Genomic DNA, 11,503 nt, shown 5'->3' on the forward strand with positions numbered 1-11,503 from the left:
TGGGCGTCCTGGTGGACGACAGATTGACCATGAGCCAGCAGTGTGCCCTTGTAGCCAAAAAAGCCAATGGCATCCTGGGGTGCATTAAAAAGAGCGTGTCCAGCAGGTCGAAGGAGGTGATCCTCCCCCTCTACTCTGCCCTGGTGAGGCCTCATCTGGAATATTGTGTCCAGTTCTGGGCTCCCCAGTAAAAAAAAGACAGGGATCTCTTAGAAAGAGTCCAGCAGAGGGCCACTAAGATGGTGAAGGGCCTGGAGCATCTCCCCTATGAGGAGAGACTGAGGGAACTGGGTCTGTTTAGCCTTGAGAAAAGAAGGCTGAGAGGGGACAGGATCCAGGTTCTATAAATATTTGAGGTGTGGGGGGCAAAGTGTTGAGGCCAGACTCTTTCAGCAGTGTGTGGAGACGGGACAAGGGGAAACAGACAGAAACTGCACCATAGGAAGTTCTGCACTAATGTGTGCAATAACTTCTTTACGGTGAGAGTGACAGAGCACTGGAACAGGCTGCCTAGGGTGGTTGTGGAATCTCCTTCTCTGGAGATATTCAAGACCTGCCTGGATGCTGAGCTGTGCAACGTGGTGTAGGGAACCTGCTTTGGCAGGGGGCTGGACTCAGTGGTCTCTGGAGGTCCCTTCCAACCCCTACAATTCTGTGATTCTGTGAATATCATGGAGTTGTTTGGATGGGGAAAGACTACCCCTTTGAATGACCTTTTGTCAGGGCATGTCCTGGGATTCCTAGGATCCTCAAAATGCAGCACTGCTTCTGTCACTGAAAAATGGGGCCCTGTGTGGGACGGAGGGAGGGTCCATGAGTCCCTGGCCCACCTGACTGAGTATTTCCATGGTCTTAGCAAAGACATACTTACAACTTGAGAATGACAGTTAGCTGTGTTCATGGTGGCATGGCCACTTTTAATGGCCTTGAACTGTCTGAACATAACTGAAGAGGCTCAGGCTGATGCAAATCAGCTATTGAATGATAGTGTTGAAAAATTGGAAAGACAGGTGGCAGTTTTGATGGGAAAAAACCTAATTCAATCATTCTCCTATGGAAGATCAGTAACAACTGTCTGGAGGACCATGGGGGCCCTGTACAAGGGAATCTGTATAAAATGGACTCTGTAAATGAAGGCACTAAAAGGTCAGATTTTGAGGTTCCATTTGGACTAGATCTATTTGAGATCTGACTGATTGTAACCCAAAAATGAAAAAAAAAAAAAAAAAAAAATGCAGGATAGGCTGGTGGGAGTGCCCTGACCAGTGTCCACCCCCCAAACCCTGCTGCCCATAATACAGCAGCTGAACTGATGGATATAGTACAGTGGTTTAGACAGAAACCAAGAGAGCATGCCAGCATAGCTGCTCTGGTTATGGGACATGGAGGCAGAAAGCGCTGTGGTGAATGGACTGGAAATTTCAAAACTGACATCCATTACTACTCACCCTGCCCTCAGGCAAAGACTGTATGCTCTGTCCAACATAATGAGGATAGCCATTTGATCAGTGAATGATTTATGGCTGTGTGTCATATAACATGGCCAAATAAGAATGACATACCATTAAATATCAGCCTGTGGTCCTCTATGGAGGACTAACAAAATTATATTAGAGAATTAGGCATGAAAGAGGCAATCTATGAAGATGATTTTGAGAGCCCAGTCAATAAATTTTTCATCAGGAACGAGGGATCTCATCCTACAGCCATCACCTTTACATCAGTATGGGTCTATGTTATCCATACTGAACCCCCCAGTGGCCCTCAGGTGCTGTAATACAACAGGCTGCCCAATTGATGGGGAGACAAGAGTGCCTACGGCCAGATGCAGGCTCTGAATGGTGGTGGAAAGGTCTGAGAAAGGCAGAGAACCATCTGCTGCCATGACTTAGGCGTCCAGCCCCTAAGGTAATCCAGTCTGGACCCATTAGGGTCTTGAGACAACAAATGTTTAAAGACCAGATTAGAGCAGGAGTTCAGTTTAAAAAGATCGATGGACAGCATAATCAGGAAAAAATATCTGTTAAACAGGCCCAAGCACTGAGTATTTATAGTCCAACCTTTTCAGCCAAACTAGATGTGAATGTAACTCAAGAAGGGTCTGGATGGGGGCTCTGGCAGAGCCAGAGTTCTTTGTGAACCCCTATGAGGTTTTGGCCACAGGCTTGGCATGGAGCAGAATAAAGATACATCACAGTTGAAAAGCATTTATTGGCTACCTATTCTACACTACAGGTGGTAGAACCAGTAGCTCAGATTTCAGAGGTTATCGTTAAACAACAAGGCCAGTCCAGGGGTGGGTAAAAGATCTAACACACATCTCTATGATGGGGGTGGCCCAATCACAAGCAGTGGTGCGCTCAGTTGTTCTGCTTGCCTGCTCCTCAAGGAGTTAAGAGAAATCTATGCCTGTTGCGTGTTCGAGTGCATGCGCAATGCCATGTGGAGGGCTTATCACAATAAAGATTGGCGGATTTGCTGCGTAGACCGGTCAGAACTCAGATCTGCGTTGTGCTTCCTGTGGCACCAAACGCCCAACAGTGGCAGTTCCGTGTATTGGCCAGCAGGTGGCAGCAGAGACCACGGAAAGAACGTCTGCGGGACAGACCCTGGGGATCCGTTCTCTTTTGATTATAGGGGAAGAACACAAAGATGGAAGAGGAGGGAAGGGGGAAAAAAAAAAGAAAAAAAGAAAAAAACAAACCACAGCAAACAAATAAAAACTTCTCCAAACGAAGCAAACTTGAATGTCTGTCAATAAATAAATGAGTAATTGAATTGATGTCCGTTTCAGACAGTCCCCTGAAGAATCAGGGTAAGGGTTAGGATTAGAGTTACATTGCAGGTTAATGCTGTTATCTTTACAGCTCCTGTGAGGGTTGGGGTCTGGGTCAGGTGTTTAAAAAATGAAATGAAAAAAGAATTAAAAAAATATATTGAAAGCTTCAGATTTCCTTAATCTTTGTGGGAATCATATAATGTGCAACTCAGATCTACCTCTTCGTACCTCTTTTGTGGTGTAGGGAACCTGCTTTGGCAGGGGGACTGGACTCAGTGGTCTCTGGAGGTCCCTTCCAACCCCTACAATTCTGTGATTCTGTGAATATCATGGAGTTGTTTGGATGGGGAAAGACTACCCCTTTGAATGACCTTTTGTCAGGGCATGTCCTGGGATTCCTAGGATCCTCAAAATGCAGCACTGCTTCTGTCACTGAAAAATGGGGCCCTGTGTGGGACGGAGGGAGGGTCCATGAGTCCCTGGCCCACCTGACTGAGTATTTCCATGGTCTTAGCAAAGACATACTTACAACTTGAGAATGACAGTTAGCTGTGTTCATGGTGGCATGGCCACTTTTAATGGCCTTGAACTGTCTGAACATAACTGAAGAGGCTCAGGCTGATGCAAATCAGCTATTGAATGATAGTGTTGAAAAATTGGAAAGACAGGTGGCAGTTTTGATGGGAAAAAACCTAATTCAATCATTCTCCTATGGAAGATCAGTAACAACTGTCTGGAGGACCATGGGGGCCCTGTACAAGGGAATCTGTATAAAATGGACTCTGTAAATGAAGGCACTAAAAGGTCAGATTTTGAGGTTCCATTTGGACTAGATCTATTTGAGATCTGACTGATTGTAACCCAAAAATGAAAAAAAAAAAAAAAAAAAAATGCAGGATAGGCTGGTGGGAGTGCCCTGACCAGTGTCCACCCCCCAAACCCTGCTGCCCATAATACAGCAGCTGAACTGATGGATATAGTACAGTGGTTTAGACAGAAACCAAGAGAGCATGCCAGCATAGCTGCTCTGGTTATGGGACATGGAGGCAGAAAGCGCTGTGGTGAATGGACTGGAAATTTCAAAACTGACATCCATTACTACTCACCCTGCCCTCAGGCAAAGACTGTATGCTCTGTCCAACATAATGAGGATAGCCATTTGATCAGTGAATGATTTATGGCTGTGTGTCATATAACATGGCCAAATAAGAATGACATACCATTAAATATCAGCCTGTGGTCCTCTATGGAGGACTAACAAAATTATATTAGAGAATTAGGCATGAAAGAGGCAATCTATGAAGATGATTTTGAGAGCCCAGTCAATAAATTTTTCATCAGGAACGAGGGATCTCATCCTACAGCCATCACCTTTACATCAGTATGGGTCTATGTTATCCATACTGAACCCCCCAGTGGCCCTCAGGTGCTGTAATACAACAGGCTGCCCAATTGATGGGGAGACAAGAGTGCCTACGGCCAGATGCAGGCTCTGAATGGTGGTGGAAAGGTCTGAGAAAGGCAGAGAACCATCTGCTGCCATGACTTAGGCGTCCAGCCCCTAAGGTAATCCAGTCTGGACCCATTAGGGTCTTGAGACAACAAATGTTTAAAGACCAGATTAGAGCAGGAGTTCAGTTTAAAAAGATCGATGGACAGCATAATCAGGAAAAAATATCTGTTAAACAGGCCCAAGCACTGAGTATTTATAGTCCAACCTTTTCAGCCAAACTAGATGTGAATGTAACTCAAGAAGGGTCTGGATGGGGGCTCTGGCAGAGCCAGAGTTCTTTGTGAACCCCTATGAGGTTTTGGCCACAGGTTTGGCATGGAGCAGAATAAAGATACATCACAGTTGAAAAGCATTTATTGGCTACCTATTCTACACTACAGGTGGTAGAACCAGTAGCTCAGATTTCAGAGGTTATCGTTAAACAACAAGGCCAGTCCAGGGGTGGGTAAAAGATCTAACACACATCTCTATGATGGGGGTGGCCCAATCACAAGCAGTGGTGCGCTCAGTTGTTCTGCTTGCCTGCTCCTCAAGGAGTTAAGAGAAATCTATGCCTGTTGCGTGTTCGAGTGCATGCGCAATGCCATGTGGAGGGCTTATCACAATAAAGATTGGCGGATTTGCTGCGTAGACCGGTCAGAACTCAGATCTGCGTTGTGCTTCCTGTGGCACCAAACGCCCAACAGTGGCAGTTCCGTGTATTGGCCAGCAGGTGGCAGCAGAGACCACGGAAAGAACGTCTGCGGGACAGACCCTGGGGATCCGTTCTCTTTTGATTATAGGGGAAGAACACAAAGATGGAAGAGGAGGGAAGGGGGAAAAAAAAAAGAAAAAAAGAAAAAACCAAACCACAGCAAACAAATAAAAACTTCTCCAAACGAAGCAAACTTGAATGTCTGTCAATAAATAAATGAGTAATTGAATTGATGTCCGTTTCAGACAGTCCCCTGTAGAATCAGGGTAAGGGTTAGGATTAGAGTTACATTGCAGGTTAATGCTGTTATCTTTACAGCTCCTGTGAGGGTTGGGGTCTGGGTCAGGTGTTTAAAAAATGAAATGAAAAAAGAATTAAAAAAATATATTGAAAGCTTCAGATTTCCTTAATCTTTGTGGGAATCATATAATGTGCAACTCAGATCTACCTCTTCGTACCTCTTTTGTGGTGTAGGGAACCTGCTTTGGCAGGGGGACTGGACTCAGTGGTCTCTGGAGGTCCCTTCCAACCCCTACAATTCTGTGATTCTGTGAATATCATGGAGTTGTTTGGATGGGGAAAGACTACCCCTTTGAATGACCTTTTGTCAGGGCATGTCCTGGGATTCCTAGGATCCTCAAAATGCAGCACTGCTTCTGTCACTGAAAAATGGGGCCCTGTGTGGGACGGAGGGAGGGTCCATGAGTCCCTGGCCCACCTGACTGAGTATTTCCATGGTCTTAGCAAAGACATACTTACAACTTGAGAATGACAGTTAGCTGTGTTCATGGTGGCATGGCCACTTTTAATGGCCTTGAACTGTCTGAACATAACTGAAGAGGCTCAGGCTGATGCAAATCAGCTATTGAATGATAGTGTTGAAAAATTGGAAAGACAGGTGGCAGTTTTGATGGGAAAAAACCTAATTCAATCATTCTCCTATGGAAGATCAGTAACAACTGTCTGGAGGACCATGGGGGCCCTGTACAAGGGAATCTGTATAAAATGGACTCTGTAAATGAAGGCACTAAAGGGTCAGATTTTGAGGTTCCATTTGGACTAGATCTATTTGAGATCTGACTGATTGTAACCCAAAAATGAAAAAAAAAAAAAAAAAAAAAATGCAGGATAAGCTGGTGGTAGTGCCCTGACCAGTGTCCACCCCCCAAACCCTGCTGCCCATAATACAGCAGCTGAACTGATGGATATAGTACAGTGGTTTAGACAGAAACCAAGAGAGCATGCCAGCATAGCTGCTCTGGTTATGGGACATGGAGGCAGAAAGTGCTATGGTGAATGGACTGGAAATTTCAAAACTGACATCCATTACTACTAACCCTGCCCTCAGGCAAAGACTTTATGCTCTTGTCTGGAGGGCTTATCGCAATAAAGATTGGCGGATTTGCTGCGTAGACCGGTCAGAACTCAGATCTGCGTTGTGCTTCCTGCGGCACCAAACGCCCAACAGTGGCAGTTCCGCTTATTGGCCAGCAGGTGGCAGCAGAGACCACGGAAAGAACGTCTGTGGGACAGACCCTGGGGATCCGTTCTTTTGATTATAGGGGAAGAACACAAAGATGGAAGAGGAGGGAAGGGGGAAAAAAAAAAGAAAAAAAAAAAATCAAACCACAGCAAACAAATAAAAACTTCTCCAAACATAGCAAACGTGAATGTCTGTCAATAAATTAATGAGTAATTAAATTGATATCCCTTTCCCGCCCCCCCCCCCCCCCCCCCCCCCCAACTTCTGAGATGAAAAAAAAACACTTCTTTTAGAAGAAAACAGAGTAGTAACAACTTCTGTACCTACATTCACCACTCTGAGATCCTGTCTGGGTCTCCCAAGGCTTGTAAATAACCACTGGGTCGGTTCTGATGTCGCGTGATTTGTTGTCAGTTCTCTCATGGTTCTCCGGTCAGTTCTCCGGTGCCAGGATCTGCCACAGGGCATTCTGACCACGGGCATCATGTTTCTACGCTGCCGCCTGCATTTAACAGGCAATGGGACTGCCCAGCATGTGCAAGGCAGCACCTCTTTCACACCACCAGAATGTTTAAGGCTGTTGGGATTGTTGTTAGCGTCCCATTAACACTGAGGCTAGAGATACCCTTAGGATTGACATTACTATTAGCATTACTTTGATGGTGCCCTATCTGGGTCATTTCCAGGGGATGTCAGGAGTAAGGCACAGTGTCAGGAGAAAAAGAACAGACTCTGTTACTTTATAAACGTGATAATAGAGAGAGTTCATTGGAAAAAATACAACTCTTAAATAATGCAAAGCATGCTTCTGATTGGATGCAGGCATCATCTGGGCTCTGATTAATATTACTCTTAAGGTAAAGATTATTGTTACCATAATGATTTTTTTTTTGGATTATGATCAGGGTTAAGGTTCCTTTTGCTACAAACTTCTAGCATCATTTTTGTTGTTGCATTTGGAGTTAGGGACGATTTTAGAATCAGGGTAAGGGTTAGGATTAGAGTTACATTGCTGGTTAATGCTGTTATCTTTACAGCTCCTGTGAGGGTTGGGGTCTGGGTCAGGTGTTTAAAAATGAAATGAAAAAAGAATTAAAAAAATATATTGAAAGCTTCAGATTTCCTTAATCTTTGTGGGAATCATATAATGTGCAACTCAGATCTACCTCTTCGTGCAGTGACTGCCTGTAAATTTGCTGGAGCCTAATATAATATGGCCTTGTGCTTTCCACTAACTCACCTTCATTTCATTTTCATTACATTTGCTTGGTAGTCAGATTTTGGTGTGTGGATATTTTAAAACAATCTAACTGACATTAGCAAAAAAATTAAAAATAAAATTAAAAAAAAATGCACAACAGCATCGTATCAATTTTTATAGATAAGATAAAGAAGAGCAGTTTCCCTTAGTTTTCTGTGCCTCTTTACTTTCTTACCCTCTCCCCTTGTGTGAGAAACTCTCAAAGTCAAAGATTTCTAGTTAGGCAAAGATGGCAGCGATAGCAGCAGTGCTTATTCATTATTGCAATACTGCGCGCACATCCCCTATTGGCAAGGGAGAAACTGCACACCAGTCAGTGAAATCAATTCTGTTCTGTGCCCTAAACCCACTGCAGGTGATGCTCTCATGGCTCTCATTGGTTGAGCATCTCAGGCTCACAGACTCCTCGAGACTGTGGCTAGGATTCATTTCCATAGAAGGTCAATTACCAACCTCTTGTTTTTAGGTCTGCCTTGTACTTTTCTGCGGACAGAGAAGGGCAATGTTTCCAAAAGTCAGTACATTCATTCTGTCCTGTGCTGGGCTCTACCCACCCTGTATTTATCTTGTGCTTGTCTCAATTCTCCCCATGTCAGAATGCCCCCAGTCTGAACTTAATTCTGTTCAGCAACTTTCTTGGTGGAAAAACTACTTATACAGCTGTTTTACAAGAGGGTTATACATTCAGTTAGGGCCTACACTATGTACTGAAAATACTGGAAACTTCCACTGCAAAAACACAATCTACCTCTCCCATCTGTGCAGCCTTGCAGACCCAGAGCATGCCAGGTTATTTCTGCTTTCATAGCATTTGCATGCTGTAGGGTGAGCACAAGGTTCTGCTGCTTGATTCTTCTGCAAGAGCTGCCTACCGGCAAATGGTTGCAGGGATGGAGGATGTGACAGAAAGCATTTGTCTCCACAAGAGCAGAGTTACATTCAGTGCAGAGTGTGAGAGTCAGGTTGGTGTGGAAAAGCACTGACACGCTGGGGATGATGCAGTGCTCACATGTCTAACACTCACAGACATTACTGTCAGAAGGATGGTGCTGTGTTGTGCTTCTACCTTTGGCAGCCCCTGGAGAAATGCTATGGCACACAGAACACCTTTGTATTGCACTGACTGCTGCCATGCAGCATGGATTTAACACACCAAATCCAGAGGAGCATGACTGCATCTAACTGCCCTGAGAAAAACTACTGTAGCTGAAGAGATGAGGAGGCAGCTGCTCATCTGCAGAACAAGCAGTACTGCCAGACATTGGGCCAGGTGAGCACCTCCTGCTGCAGCGTGATGATGACAGGGCTGGAGATGATCTGCAAAGCCAGCTTAAAAGTGGGAGACGTGAGTCAACATGGCAGGAGGACAGAGGTGTTAGGGAGCAGCCAAGGCATCAAAGAGTATCAGAAGGCTTTGAAAAGTATCACAAAGTGACAGCCAGGAAGACTGGGATATATCATGAGCAGCAACCTGGATGCTAGAGATTATTTGCTCCCATACAAAATGGTAGAGATCTTGCTGCAGACATCCCAAAGCCAGGCAAAATGGGAACCCAGAGCTCTGCCTGCACGAACCCCACAGCCATAGCATTGCAAGCTGAGCTGCCTTGCTGTTTGTTGCATTCATCCCAATCCCTGTGATTGAAGACTCAGAATGCAGTCGAGGCGATGACTGAGCATGAGAGTGACTTTATTCAATAAAAGACAGGAGGGCTTGAGAGGTCAAGGGTGAAGATGGGACTCCTCTTGTCAAGATGAGAGTGGCTCAGAGCTGGTGCTGCTGCCTGGTGCCTGGGACTGGCAGCCTGACTCTAAGTCCCCATCTAAGATGCTCAGCTTCACCTCACTGATGCTGCCCTGCTCCTGCATGGTGGTGCTGCTGCTGGGACACTCGGGCTGTGCTTGGGATGGGCAGCACTGCAAAGGCGCTGGGTCACAATCCAGGCAGGTGACTGCTGTGTCTGGCAGGCTCAGGTCAGGAGCTTCAGCAGAGCCAGGAGATATGAGAGCATGAACGTGGATGAGCCCCTTGTGTCCATCACTGTTACCATGTGGAAGGCTGTCATCCGAATTGCAGCGATTCATGCTTAATAAGAACTCTCCATTGATGGAAAGACACTGCTTGGTTTGGATCTTTGGGGTTGACAAGGGCTCGAATCACCTAGGAAGGCATAGAAACACAAGGGTTAGTTTCAAACATTTGCAAGTTGAATCATGAAAGGTTGTTGATACTTGGTAATAGAGTGGCGGCAGGAAGAAGCAAGTAGGCTTGAAGCAGCATAGCCACTGTCTTGAAAGTGATCCTCATTCAGGTCCAGCTCGTGTGTTGTTTCACTGTAATCTGCTTCTTTGGGTCTACCTAGTGGGCAGCAACACTCGAGCTGTTACTGATATCATTGAAAAGAACTGGAGACAATTGTTCTATTCCTAAGAGCTTCAAGGTGCCTAGAAGCACAAATAGAAACCAGCAGTATTTCATCACTTCACCAAAAGGAAGGTCAAACACCTGAGCTGTGAAGAGCAGTTACAGAACCTATGCATAAGATCACACCAGACATACTTTGTTCTAACAACAGTTATGGCACATAGTCCATTTCCTTCAATATTCCCAAAATGAAATGATGTGGAGCATTACAGGGAAAGAAACACTGCACACAGACACTATGACCCTGATTAGACTCAAGCAGCAGACTTAAAACAAGTCAGAGTTTTTGATTCCAGGATATTTCAGGACCTATCGTGTGAAATTCAGTTACACAACAGTGCCTAGGTGCCTGCGTTTCAAGCAACTTTCAGATCACAGCCATGTAAAATAAAAACAAATTCAGTGCAGAAATAGCAAGCCTGTACCTTAATACTCATGAGATTATCCATTTTTTACTGCATTCTGACTAAGTTCTAAAACTTGCTCATCCCAGTTCACTTCAACAAGTTCCACCAATTCAAGCAACGCAGTTCTGAGATCCTGTGTATGTTGTGCAGATAGAATTGAACAGTGCAGAAATAGTCTCTGACAGCTTTAAGAGCTCCGTTCTGCTTACAAACTCTCAGTCCAAAACTATTCAGTTTTAAGGAAATGAACACCTGAAGCAGTTGGATCATCTGCCGCATTCTGCTTCTTGGCATCATGATTAGCACAAAGGGTTTTCTGCTGTCCTGCAGAGATGGAAAAAGTCCTGCTTACAAATGGACCAAGTTTCAGTGTACAGCAGAGTTTGTACCAGACTAATAAGCCACGTCATTCAATTCATTTGCTCAGGTTGTTATGCACTCCGAAAGGAAACAGAACTAACTGCTGGATTCTGAAGGCAATCTGTGGGGTCCTACATTACCTCCTGATTCTGGAAGAGGAAATTCTAATAGCAAATGCAGAACTTTGATCTTTGTAGACATGAGAAGAGCTGGCATTTAGGAACATTCATTTCAGGGAAATCAAATGATGTGTCTGTATTTTTACTACAGACAGTATAGGGAGCAGCCAGTTGAAGAACCAGATACAAAAAATCCAGACCATTGGCAAGAAAATACTTCTCCTTAAATTCTGTATGCTATCATGGTACAGAATTAGGCTACAGTGCCACATAGGCCAACCAAGCGTAGAACCAATTCCACTAAATACTGGTAGACAAAGCAGCAAAAACAGGGACAATATTCAGCAGACAGGCCTTTCTACTCACAGCTCAGCATGTTCTGCCATCCGAAAAGCAAGGCCTCTTGTCAAGCTCAGCTATTTCCCTTCTCAGTGTATTCTAGCACCACTGATACCCACTGGT

Source organism: Coturnix japonica, chromosome 35 (assembly GCF_054131305.1).
Source record: "Coturnix japonica strain WE chromosome 35, WE-NBRP24, whole genome shotgun sequence".
In the NCBI taxonomy this organism is placed as follows: Eukaryota; Metazoa; Chordata; class Aves; order Galliformes; family Phasianidae; genus Coturnix; species Coturnix japonica.